This window comes from Aulonocara stuartgranti (assembly GCF_965226115.1).
Source record: "Aulonocara stuartgranti genome assembly, chromosome: 7".
Taxonomy (NCBI): Eukaryota; Metazoa; Chordata; class Actinopteri; order Cichliformes; family Cichlidae; genus Aulonocara; species Aulonocara stuartgranti.
In genome coordinates, this window is record NC_138945.1 from 2,330,832 (window position 1) to 2,343,288 (window position 12,457).

The 12,457-nt window shown below is 38.6% G+C and overlaps 1 long non-coding RNA gene across 1 annotated transcript in view; it reads left to right on the top strand.

The window, feature by feature from the left end:
• Positions 1 to 11,597: 11,597 nt before the first annotated feature.
• The window catches only part of LOC309710586, a 39,632-nt gene continuing 38,772 nt past the window's right edge, over positions 11,598 to 12,457 (top strand). The window contains exon 1 of the long non-coding RNA XR_014277757.1: positions 11,598 to 11,778. This is a non-coding gene — a long non-coding RNA (uncharacterized lncRNA). The remainder of the gene's footprint in view (positions 11,779 to 12,457) is intronic.

Here is a 12,457-nt window from a genome sequence, read left to right on the forward strand (position 1 = left end):
ATCCTTTCGCTTCCACTTATCCTTTTCAGGGTCGCGGGGGGCGCTGGAGCCTATCCCAGCTGTCATAGGGCGAGAGGCGGGGTACACCCTGGACAGGTCGCCAGTCTGTCGCAGGGCCGACACACAGGGACAAACAACCATTTGCACTCACATTCACACCTAGTGACAATTTGGATTATCCAATTAACCTATCCCCTCAAGCTGCATGTCTTTGGACGGTGGGAGGAAGCCAGAGTACCCGGAGAGAACCCACGCAAACACGGGGAGAACATGCAAACTCCACACAGAAAGACCCGGCCTGATGTTGGAATTGAACTCAGGACCTTCTTGCTGTGCGGCAACAGTGCTAACCACCGTGCCACCGTGCTGCCCTCATCATAAATACATTATTTCATATTTATTACTTCCCCCTCCTCATTGCTTTATTATTGTAGCTCTAGTAATAAATAATAATGTAAGGATTCTGGATCAGCACCATGATGCCCATAGTATATACAGTATTCTGAAGAAGGTCTAAAATGTCATTGTGTGTGCATGTGTGTGTTTTATTTAGATGGATTTTTAAAAAAAATATTACTCATGATATAACATTGTCCAGACATGCCTGGTAAGGACATGAGGAGGAAACAGTAGGAGCTGTGTGAGGCTACTAAAGGCAGTGCTATAACATTTTTCTGTCATCATTTTATTATAGATTAAGTGCTGGAGTTGTTAGGTGTGGATAATTAGATTATAGTTTATTGCAATAGCAAGTTGTGCCTTGTTCTCAGATAGACAGCAAGTGGAGAGTGATATATGAAATGATGGAAGGAAGGAAGAAGAGAAGCAAAGAGTGATTCACAGGCAGAGCCTAAATTATTTCTCACAGTTTTTTGTTGCCTTATGGTTCCAAGCGCTGTCACCAATCTTTGCATTTTGTTATTATCTCATGACACAGCTACCATCTCTCCTATGGACTTTTTAATGTTTACAGTCTCAGATCAACACAGCCCTGCCCTCCAGCACTATCCACAGCACCCTCAACAGCAACATTGTACCCATCAGGTAAAGCATCGGCTACGTTTGCTTTGCCTTGTTGCCCATATTAGATTCTTGATGAATGTGTGTTGTTGTTATTCAGCCTGGTTCAATGTGCCCCTTTTTAACTTTGAGCACCTGCCCCTTTAAACCTCTCTGCATAGCCCTGGTTAAATGTCACCGTTATTATTAGCCGGCCCGGAAACAGCGTATTTTATTTATTGTATCTCAAATTATAGCGTCATAATGATTACAGGACATCAGATTACTTGTTCTTATCACTTAATAATGCAGAGCTCATCATATAGAAATAAAAAAACTGAAGTTGTGCGCTATTTGAACACCTTGCCTGCCTGCAGCACTAAAGGACTCCATGAGAGACGTCTGTCTCGCCCTAGCAGCACCTGTCCTGTCCTCCTCTTCAGTTCGTCTCAACATACACTCGTCATATTCTGTGATATGATTTACTCTGAGGTGTTTGACAAGGTTAGTGATATTGCCACAACCATACATGCCAACCCTCTCGATTTTTCCGGGAGAATCCCGGAGCCACCATTCTCCCGAATTTCCACCTGGACAACAAAATTGAAAAACCATATCGCAGAATTCATAGCGCCGCCGAGCCAATTCCAGTTTCCAACAATGGCGGCAGCTACTTAGTTTTAATATCACTCTTATTTCTCTTTCTGGGTCGCAAAAAGAAAAAAACAACTTTTGACATATTTTCAGGTGAGAATGTAGCTGTGTAAACTTCAAATATCTGAGCCGACACATCGTCTTCAAACCCCCGCGGTCTTTCACTACTCGGGTTAAACATGATATATAAGTCACTTTGATAACTTAAAAATGTTATTGTTTGGCTTTTTCAGTGTTTTATTTGTTCGTGAGTAAATCTGTTTGGCTGAGATTAAAGTTATTAGATTAGATTAAATTAAACTTTATTAATCCCTCGGGTGGGTTCCTCCGGGGTTTTCACACAGCTGAATAAACATCAAACAGAAAACTAATTAAAGAAAGTGTGAGACGGTCGAGAGTTTACGTCAGCGCCCGGTTATATTTTAGATAGCAAGGAACAGACGGCAGAGTTTCACTCCACCGAGGGAACTCGTGACGTACTACCTGGCTTTCTTTAGACCGCGAAGGCCGGGTCCTCAGGTGGAAGCAGCCTCTGAATTTGGACACCCCCGCTGTTTCGGTGATGGTGACATTTAACGTATTTTATCCGATAAATAAACACTGTAAAATGTGCCCTTTTGATTGTCTCCCTAATTCTGAGGTCTCAAGGTTGGGAAAGTATAGCCACAACACCTCACTCGTGGAGCACTTTTTTGCCACATGTATCCAAACCACGTCTCAGCTGTTTGTGGAGGTAAAATACGTCCGCACAATTAGGCTCAGCCATTGTTGTGAGTGCGCGCGCCAAGGGGCTGCGAGACATTTATACAGCCGTATTTCGCACATGACTATGAAAGGCGGAAGAGCAAGTAGATCCTTTTCTCTGGTCCCCTCCCCAATCAGACCAGGAGTGACATGTTTAGCCGCATGTTCTCCTTAAATTGCTGGCTGTCTGAGTGGTGTCCCAGAAACGATGTGGGCTTCATAGATAATTGGCAAACCTTCTGGAGGAAACCTGGTCTTGTTAGGAGAGACGGCATCCATCCCACTTTGGATGGAGCAGCTCTCATTTCTAGAAATATGGACAAATTTATTAAACCCCCCAAAATATGACTATCCAGAGTTGGGACCAGGAAGCAGAGTTGCAGTCTTACACGCTTCTCTGCAGCTTCTCTCCTCCTGCTACCCCCCCAAAAACCCATCTCCATAGAGACTGTGTCAGCTTCCAAACAGACAAAAAACAAACTAAAAACCAGCAACAAACAACTTAAACATAAACAATCACAAAGAAAGAACAATACAGTATCCACATCTGAACCAAAGAGTAAAACAGTGAAATGTGGATTATTAAATATTAGGTCTCTCTCCTCCAAGTCTCTGTTAGTACATGACTTAATAATTGATCAACAAATTGATTTACTCTGCCTTACAGAAACCTGGTTGCAGCAGGATGATTATGTTAGTTTAAATGAATCAACACCCCCGAGCCATTCTAACTACCAGAAATCTCGAAGCACAGGCCGGGGGGGCGGTGTGGCAGCAATTTTTCACACCAGCCTATTAATTAATGAAAGACCAAGACAGACTTTTAATTCATTTGAAAGCCTGATGCTTAACATTGTCCACCCCAGCTGTGAAACTCAGAAACCAGTCTTACTTGTTATCATCTATCGTCCACCTGGGCCTTACACAGAGTTTCTGTCTGATTTCTCAGAGTTTTTATCTAATTTAGTTCTGAGCTCAGATAAAATAATTATTGTGGGTGATTTTAACATCCATGTAGATGCTAAAAATGACAGCCTCAACATGGCATTTAATCTGTTATTAGACTCAATTGGCTTCTCTCAAAATGTAAAAGAACCCACCCACCACTTTAATCACACTCTAGATCTTGTTTTAACATATGGCATCGAACCTGAACATTTAACAGTGTTTCCTGAAAACCCTCTCCTGTCTGATCATTTCCTGATAACATTTACTTTTACAATAATTGATTACACAGCGGTGAAGAGTAGACTTTATCAAAGTAGATGTCTTTCTGAAAGCACTGTAACTAAGTTTAAGAATATAATCCACCCACTGTTATCATCTTCAATGCCCTGTACCAACACAGAGCAAAGCAGCTATCTGAACGCTACCCCAACAGAGGTCGATTATCTTGTTAATAATTTCACCTCCTCACTACGTACGACTCTGGATACTGTAGCTCCTGTGAAAACTAAGGCCTCAAATCAGAAGTACCTGACTCCGTGGTATAATTCTGAAACACGTACCCTAAAGCAGATGACTCGTAATCTGGAGAGGAAATGGCGTGTCACAAATCTAGAGGATCATCATTTAGCCTGGAGAAATAGTTTGCTGCTTTATAAGAAAGCCCTCCGCAAAGCCAGAACATCTTACTATTCATCACTGATTGAAGAAAATAAGAACAACCCTAGGTTTCTCTTCAGCACTGTAGCCAGGCTGACAAAAAGTCAGAGCTCTTTTGAGCCAACCATCCCTTTAACGTTAACTAGTAATGACTTCATGAACTTCTTCACAAATAAAATTTTTATCATTAGAGAAAAAATTACCAATAATCATCCCACAGATGTAATATTATCTACAGCTACTCTTAGTACCATTGATATTAAGTTAGACTCTTTTTCTCCAATTGATCTTTCTGAGTTAACTTCAATAATTACTTCCTCCAAACCATCAACGTGTCTTTTAGACCCCATTCCTACAAAACTGCTCAAAGAAGTCCTGCCATTAATTAATTCTTCGATCTTAAATATGATCAACCTATCTCTAATAATCGGCTATGTACCACAGGCCTTCAAGCTGGCTGTAGTTAAACCTTTACTCAAAAAGCCATCTCTAGACCCAGCAGTCTTAGCTAATTATAGGCCAATCTCCAACCTTCCTTTCATATCAAAAATCCTTGAAAGAGTAGTTGTCAAACAGCTAACAGATCATCTGCAGAGGAATGGTTTATTTGAAGAGTTTCAGTCAGGTTTCAGAGCTCAGCACAGCACAGAAACAGCTTTAGTGAAGGTTACAAATGATCTTCTTATGGCCTCTGACAGTGGACTCATCTCTGTGCTTGTCCTGCTAGACCTCAGTGCAGCGTTCGATACTGTTGATCATAATATCCTATTAGAGCGATTAGAACATGCTGTAGGTATTACAAGTACTGCGCTGCAGTGGTTTGTATCATATCTATCTAACAGACTCCAATTCGTGCATGTAAATGGAGAGTCCTCTTCACACACTGAGGTTAATTATGGAGTTCCACAGGGTTCAGTGCTAGGACCAATTCTGTTTACATTATACATGCTTCCCTTAGGCAGTATCATTAGAAGACATAGCATACATTTTCACTGCTATGCAGATGACACCCAGCTCTATCTGTCCATGAAGCCAGATAACACACACCAATTAGTTAAACTGCAGGAATGTCTTAAAGACATAAAGACCTGGATGGCCGCTAACTTTCTGCTTCTTAATTCAGATAAAACTGAGGTTATTGTACTCGGCCCTGAAAATCTTAGAAATATGGTATCTAATCAGATTCTTACTCTGGATGGCATTACCTTGGCCTCCAGTAACGCTGTGAGGAACCTTGGAGTCATTTTTGACCAGGACATGTCCTTCAACGCACATATTAAACAAATATGTAAGACTGCTTTCTTCCATTTGCGCAACATCTCTAAAATTAGAAATATCCTGTCTCAGAGTGACGCTGAAAAACTAGTTTATGCATTTATTACTTCCAGGCTGGACTACTGTAATTCATTATTATCAGGATGTCCAAAAAACTCACTGAAAAGCCTTCAGCTAATCCAAAATGCTGCAGCAAGAGTCCTGACAGGGACCAGAAAGAGAGAGCATATTTCTCCTGTTTTGGCTTCCCTTCATTGGCTTCCTGTTAAATCCAGAATTGAATTCAAAATCCTGCTCCTCACATACAAGGTCTTAAATAATCAGGCCCCATCTTATCTTAATGACCTTGTAGTACCATATCACCCTATTAGAGCGCTCCGCTCTCGCTCTGCAGGCCTACTTGTTGTTCCTAGAGTATTTAAAAGTAGAATGGGAGGGAGAGCCTTCAGTTTTCAGGCCCCTCTTCTGTGGAACCAGCTTCCAGTTTGGATTCGGGAGACAGACACTATCTCTACTTTTAAGATTAGGCTTAAAACTTTCCTTTTTTCTAAAGCATATAGTTAGGGCTGGACCAGGTGACCCTGAATCCTCCCTTTGTTATGCTGCAATAGATGTAGGCTGCCGGGGGATTCCCATGATGCATTGAGTTTTTCCTTTCCAGTCACCTTTCTCACTCACTATGTATTAATAGACCTCTCTGCATTGAATCATATCTGTTATTAACCTCTGTCTCTCTTCCACAGCATGTCTTTATCCTGTCTTCCTTCTCTCACCCCAACCGGTCGCAGCAGATGGCCGCCCCTCCCTGAGCCTGGTTCTGCCGGAGGTTTCTTCCTGTTAAAAGGGAGTTTTTCCTTCCCACTGTCGCCAAAGTGCTTGCTCATAGGGGGTCATATGATTGTTGGGTTTTTCTCTGTATCTATGAAGCGCCTTGAGGCGACTTTTGTTGTGATTTGGCGCTATATAAATAAAATTGAATTGAATTGAATTGAATCCTTTGAATGTAGACAGTCCGAATGTTATAGTTTCTTTCCACTACGTTGCTGTTAATGATAAACTACAAATTAACCCTAAATTACTAAAAAATATCGATATTTTAATGTGAGAATCGATTCTACAACATAAATGACTGGTATCGGAGGAATCGATATTTCAGGATCAATCCGCACATCACTAATACTAATCATCCACAACTATTTTCAGTTGCAGATGATAAAGGATTCAGAAAGTTTATTCATGCGGGCCCATATGACAGAGAAGGTGAATGTTCTTTTTGTTTTCATATTTTAATTTATATTTAATTATATTGTGTTGTTTCACTTTAAATTTGTAAAAGGAAAAAGCTGAAAATTTAAATAGTTAAAAGTTGAAATGTTGGTTTTTGTATTATATGATTTATTTATTACATTTTATGTGGAGTGAATAAATAAAAGTATATTTACGGTGGCCCCTAGAGACAAAGCATGTACAAACTCCAAAACACGGAAAAACTCGAAAAAACGTAAAAACTCCATAGCACGTACAAACTCCAAAACACAGGAAAAACTCAGAAGCACGTAAAAACTAAAAACACGTACAAAAGACAACAGAAGTGCTCCAGGATGCTCGTGCGCAGTGTTGAACTTTTGTTACCTAGAGGCTACACAAGCCAGGAAGTACCAACGACCAGATTTGGTGTGTGGTAGTAACAGGTAAATGAACATTTGTTTTAAATTATCTGAATGAGTGCTTGTGTATAAATACACAAACAATACACACATGCTTTCAATTGTGTAATTTAACTGATCTAGGTAGCTCTGTTTTGGAAGTTCAGTTAACGCTAAAAATGTGTTTTGGAGTTTGTACGTGTTTTGTCTCTAGGGGCCACCACATATATTTATATATAAACATATATAAATAAAACCACTTTTTTGTTTACCATTAGTAACTCCTTTTGTGCATAATTTTATATTATTGTTAATAATAAATTATTTAAAGCAACAAAACAACCTGAAGAGCCGGTTGGGAGCCAAAAGAGCCGGCTCTTTTTAGTGAGCCGAGCCGAAAAAGCCGGTTCTCTAAAAAGAGCCGGAAATCCCATCACTAGTTCCCACCTGTGCGTCCAAACTGCAAATGAACCGCGCATGAGCGAAGCCGCTGCTCCCACACTGACTGTAACACAGTCAATTCTTCCTTTACTCTTATGTTGTTTTGTGGATCACAAGGTTTAAAAACACACACACACACAAAGTAACTCCACCAGAGTGCCTATTTCGGGTCACTTTTGCCAGTCCAACACAGATGAAGGAGTAGGGATGGAATTGTGACATAAAAAAAAACCCAAATAAAAACCAATAATCACTAAAAAAAAATTTAATTTGTAGTTCTAAGTCACTTCTAAATGCATTTAGGGCATTTTTTACTCACTTTATGTCTCTTCTTTTTTTTTCTCACCTACAACGTGGAAAAATTAGGCGATGGTGTCTTTTAGCAACTTCTAGAGACTTTTAGGAAAGCCAATAGCGATTTTCCTAACCGAGGAGTTGGCAACACTGGCCAGGGGCTGCAACACTAGGTCCCCTAACTTTCAGAAGCTGTTGAAAGGATAAAGTTGTGGTATATCAGTGGTTAGAAATACCATTACTACTTTAGGATTAGTGTAACACAAAGTCAGGGCTGACCTGGGACCATGTCTGTGAGTCACAGTGCGCAGCATGTGCTGCTAATGCTAACTGCTAACTAAAAGCCAAAAATCCAGAATTTGTTACGCTGGCTGCTGGGCTCAGTGGGTTTTTGCAGCAGCTCTACCTGTACTAGATGCACCTGCTCCTTGTCGTTTCTATCTCTGACTTCATGTCCTCTACAAGAGTTTTTTTTTTTTAATCTTCAAATGTTCAATAAAAACATGTATCACTAATTCATAACGAAGAAAGCTTTGTAACTATCCCCACTGGTGAAGACTGTGTCATTTCCACAATACTGCCCTCACAAACGATTGGCTCCTGGGAAGTCGTGCAGGCCCTGAGATGTCGATTTGAATGTGCCAGTCCTCATAGAGTAGGAAAGAAGTAACTTAGCAGGAATATTGGAAAGTCAATATTCCCAGCTGGAAAAGCTAACCAAAGGTAAAATTCACTCAAAATTACTTGTTGCGCTACTAAGGCAAAGTGGCACAAACTTTAGAAAAACAAGAAAGAACACCCGGCAGAAACACAAAATTATAAACACACACACACAAAGAGGTGCTTCTGTAAAGTTATTAGAAGTTCAAAAACTTTTTCAAATACTGACTTCAGCTTCTTCAGCTATTTTCAGCTTTATGTTTTCAGCTGTATCTATGGCAGTCAAACAGCCTGGATTTGCTCAATTTGAATCCACCAATCAGAGCTGCTGCTTCTGTCTGCTTCATCAGGCTGTGTAGTTGTTCCTGTCAATGCAGCTGCATCCCTTGCTCAGTCAGTGCTCACACAGAAAGAGACACAGGCTGTCTGCAAAGTCATGACATGGAGCGTTAACATAAAATGTTAGGAAAAATTTTGTGACTTAAGACAAACGTAATAACTTAGCAGAAATACTATTATTTGGCAGAAATACTATGATTTGGTTGAAATACTATGATTTAGCAGAAATACGGTATTTAGCACAAATCCTTTAAAGTAGCAGAAATACTATGATTTAGCAGAAACACTATAATTAAGCAGAAATACTATATTTAGCACAAATCCTACAAAGTAACAGAAATAGTATAATTTAGCAGAAATACGGTATTTAGCACAAAAATTAAAAAATAGCAGAAATTCTATGATTTAGCAGAAATGCTATATTTAGCAAAAATCCTATAAAGTAGCTGAAATGCTATGATTTGGCAGAAACTATAATTACGCAGAAGTAGTATGATTTAGCAGAAATACGGTATTAAGCACAAAAATATAAAAGTAGCAGAAATGCTATGATTTGGTCGAAATACTTTAATTTAGCAGAAATACTATATTTAGCACAAATCCTATAAAGTAACAGAAATAGTATAATTTAACAGAAACACTATAATTAAGCAGAAATAGTATGATTTAGCAGAAATAGGGTATTTAGCACAAAAATTTTAAAGTAGCAGAAATTCCATGATTTAGCAGAAATACTGTATTAAGTAGAAATACTATATTTAGCACAAATCCTATAAAGTGTAACAGAAATAGAATAATTTAATAAAAACACTATAATTAAGCAGAAATAGTATGTTTCAGCAGAAATACGGTATTTAGCACAAAAATTTTAAAGTAGCAGAAATGCTATGATTTAGCAGGAATACTATGATTTTGTAGAAATACTTTAATTTAGCAGAAATACTATATTTAGCACAAATCCTATTAAGGAAACAGAATAAGAATAATTTAACAAAAACACTATAATTAAGCAGAAATAGTATGTTTCAGCAGAAATACGGTATTTAGCACAAAAATTTTAAAGTAGCAGAAATGCTATGATTTAGCAGGAATACTATTATTCAGCAGAAATACAGTATTTTACACAGGCATTAAAAAGTAGCAGAAATACTATGATTTGGTAGAAATACTTTAATTTAGTAGAAATCCTATATTTAGCACAAATCCTATAAAGTAACAGAAATAGAATAATTTAACAAAAACAACTATAATTAAGCAGAAATAGTATGTTTTAGCAGAAATACGGTACTTAGCACAAAAATTTAAAAGTAGCAAAAATACTATGATTTTGTAGAAATACTGTATTCATTACAAATCCTATAAAGTAACAGAAATAGAATAATTTAACAAAAAGACTATAATTAAGCAGAAATAGTATGATTTAGCAGAAATACGGTATTTAGCACAAAAATTTTAAAGTAGCAGAAATTCCATGATTTAGCAGAAATACTGTATTAAGTAGAAATACTATATTTAGCACAAATCCTATAAAGTGTAACAGAAATAGAATAATTTAATAAAAACACTATAATTAAGCAGAAATAGTATGTTTCAGCAGAAATACGGTATTTAGCACAAAAATTTTAAAGTAGCAGAAATGCTATGATTTAGCAGGAATACTATGATTTTGTAGAAATACTTTAATTTGCAGAAATACTATATTTAGCACAAATCCTATTAAGGAAACAGAATAAGAATAATTTAACAAAAACACTATAATTAAGCAGAAATAGTATGTTTCAGCAGAAATACGGTATTTAGCACAAAAATTTTAAAGTAGCAGAAATGCTATGATTTAGCAGGAATACTATTATTCAGCAGAAATACAGTATTTTACACAGGCATTAAAAAGTAGCAGAAATACTATGATTTGGTAGAAATACTTTAATTTAGTAGAAATCCTATATTTAGCACAAATCCTATTAAGGAAACAGAATAAGAATAATTTAACAAAAACACTATAATTAAGCAGAAATAGTATGTTTCAGCAGAAATACGGTATTTAGCACAAAAATTTTAAAGTAGCAGAAATGCTATGATTTAGCAGGAATACTATTATTCAGCAGAAATACAGTATTTTACACAGGCATTAAAAAGTAGCAGAAATACTATGATTTGGTAGAAATACTTTAATTTAGTAGAAATCCTATATTTAGCACAAATCCTATAAAGTAACAGAAATAGAATAATTTAACAAAAACAACTATAATTAAGCAGAAATAGTATGTTTTAGCAGAAATACGGTACTTAGCACAAAAATTTAAAAGTAGCAAAAATACTATGATTTTGTAGAAATACTGTATTCATCACAAATCCTATAAAGTAACAGAAATAGAATAATTTAACAAAAAGACTATAATTAAGCAGAAATAGTATGATTTAGCAGAAATACGGTATTTAGCACAGACCGTGGGGATGAAGGGGAATGAGGACCCAGGTGCGGAGCTTTGTGTGCAAACAGTGCGTTTATTTACAGTGACGAAACTGATACACAACAATACATTCCCGTGTGTTCCCAACTCGTTAGCAACCTCAATTACACTGGTAAGCTCACACTCACAAACAGACCAGCTCGAGAACTGACAGGAAGTCCCACACAATGATCCTGCGTTGGTGGGAGCTCAATCGGATTCTTAAATAGCTCCCCGACGAGCCTGATCAGCAGCAGGTGTGTGTGGGGCTTCAGGCGTGGCCAATCCTCTAGTGGGACCACACCCATCAGGCCTGCAGGTGCTTGACATCCACACACATATACGCACACATACAGACACCCTGTCTACACACACAATAAGTGGAACACCAAACAGAAGCATAGAATAACAAATACATAACACAATATAGTTCATAACTGCTCGGGGACCCTGGGTCACTCCAACTCAGGACCCTGACAGACTGGTGTTTTCTTGACCGAGTTGTGTGACATCGTGACTGAATTCTGTGCACATTTCAGTCACTCGTGCGTGTTCTTCGATGAGTCGTGTGTTTTGTTCAATGAGTCGTGCGTTTTGATGCCGGAGTTGCTCTCTCGTACGCTGCAGTGGGTTTGACCGATCTCCCTGTGACATTTTTGTAAAGGGTTAAAGCTCAAAGGGTAGCTGTGTCTCAAACAACTGTCTCTTTCTGCTGTAAACTGTTGAACGAGCTCCTATTTATAGACTCGGTGGGCGTGGCAGAGAATGCGATGTCGCTGTGACAAAACAATGATCCTTTGATCTTCTCAAAGGATCATTGTGATGTCGCCGTGACCTCACGATGATCGTTCGAGAAGATCAAAGGAGCGCTGTGGATCATTCTGCGCATGCTCAGATCAATGAACGGGAGAATTATTTGTAAATACTTTGCTAGCTAACAAAGGTGCTTTTAGCAACAGCTGGTGGTGGTTCGTCGCTATCAACCCTTAAACTCGTGAACTGGCTCTCTAGCTTTTCGATTGCTACTGTTGTCTATCACATATGTATTATTTGGAACCCAGCTTACCTGTAAAAACAGACACACAGCAGGTAACAGGAACTACTCGGTGCGCCAGCTCGGCACCACTAGGCTGTGTCCCAATTCAGGGTCTGCACGCTTGAAGTACGCGCACTACGCACGGTGCGTACTATAAGTATGAGAAGTGCGGAAGTGAGAGGCTTGTGAAATAGGACGGTCTTGCCTTCGTCGCGCTGTTCAGGTTGCCTAGCAACCATGATACTAACCGCGAGAAACGTGTCATACAGCTTTGTGTGACAGAAACGAAGGAGAACATGTTTTGTTCATTTGAG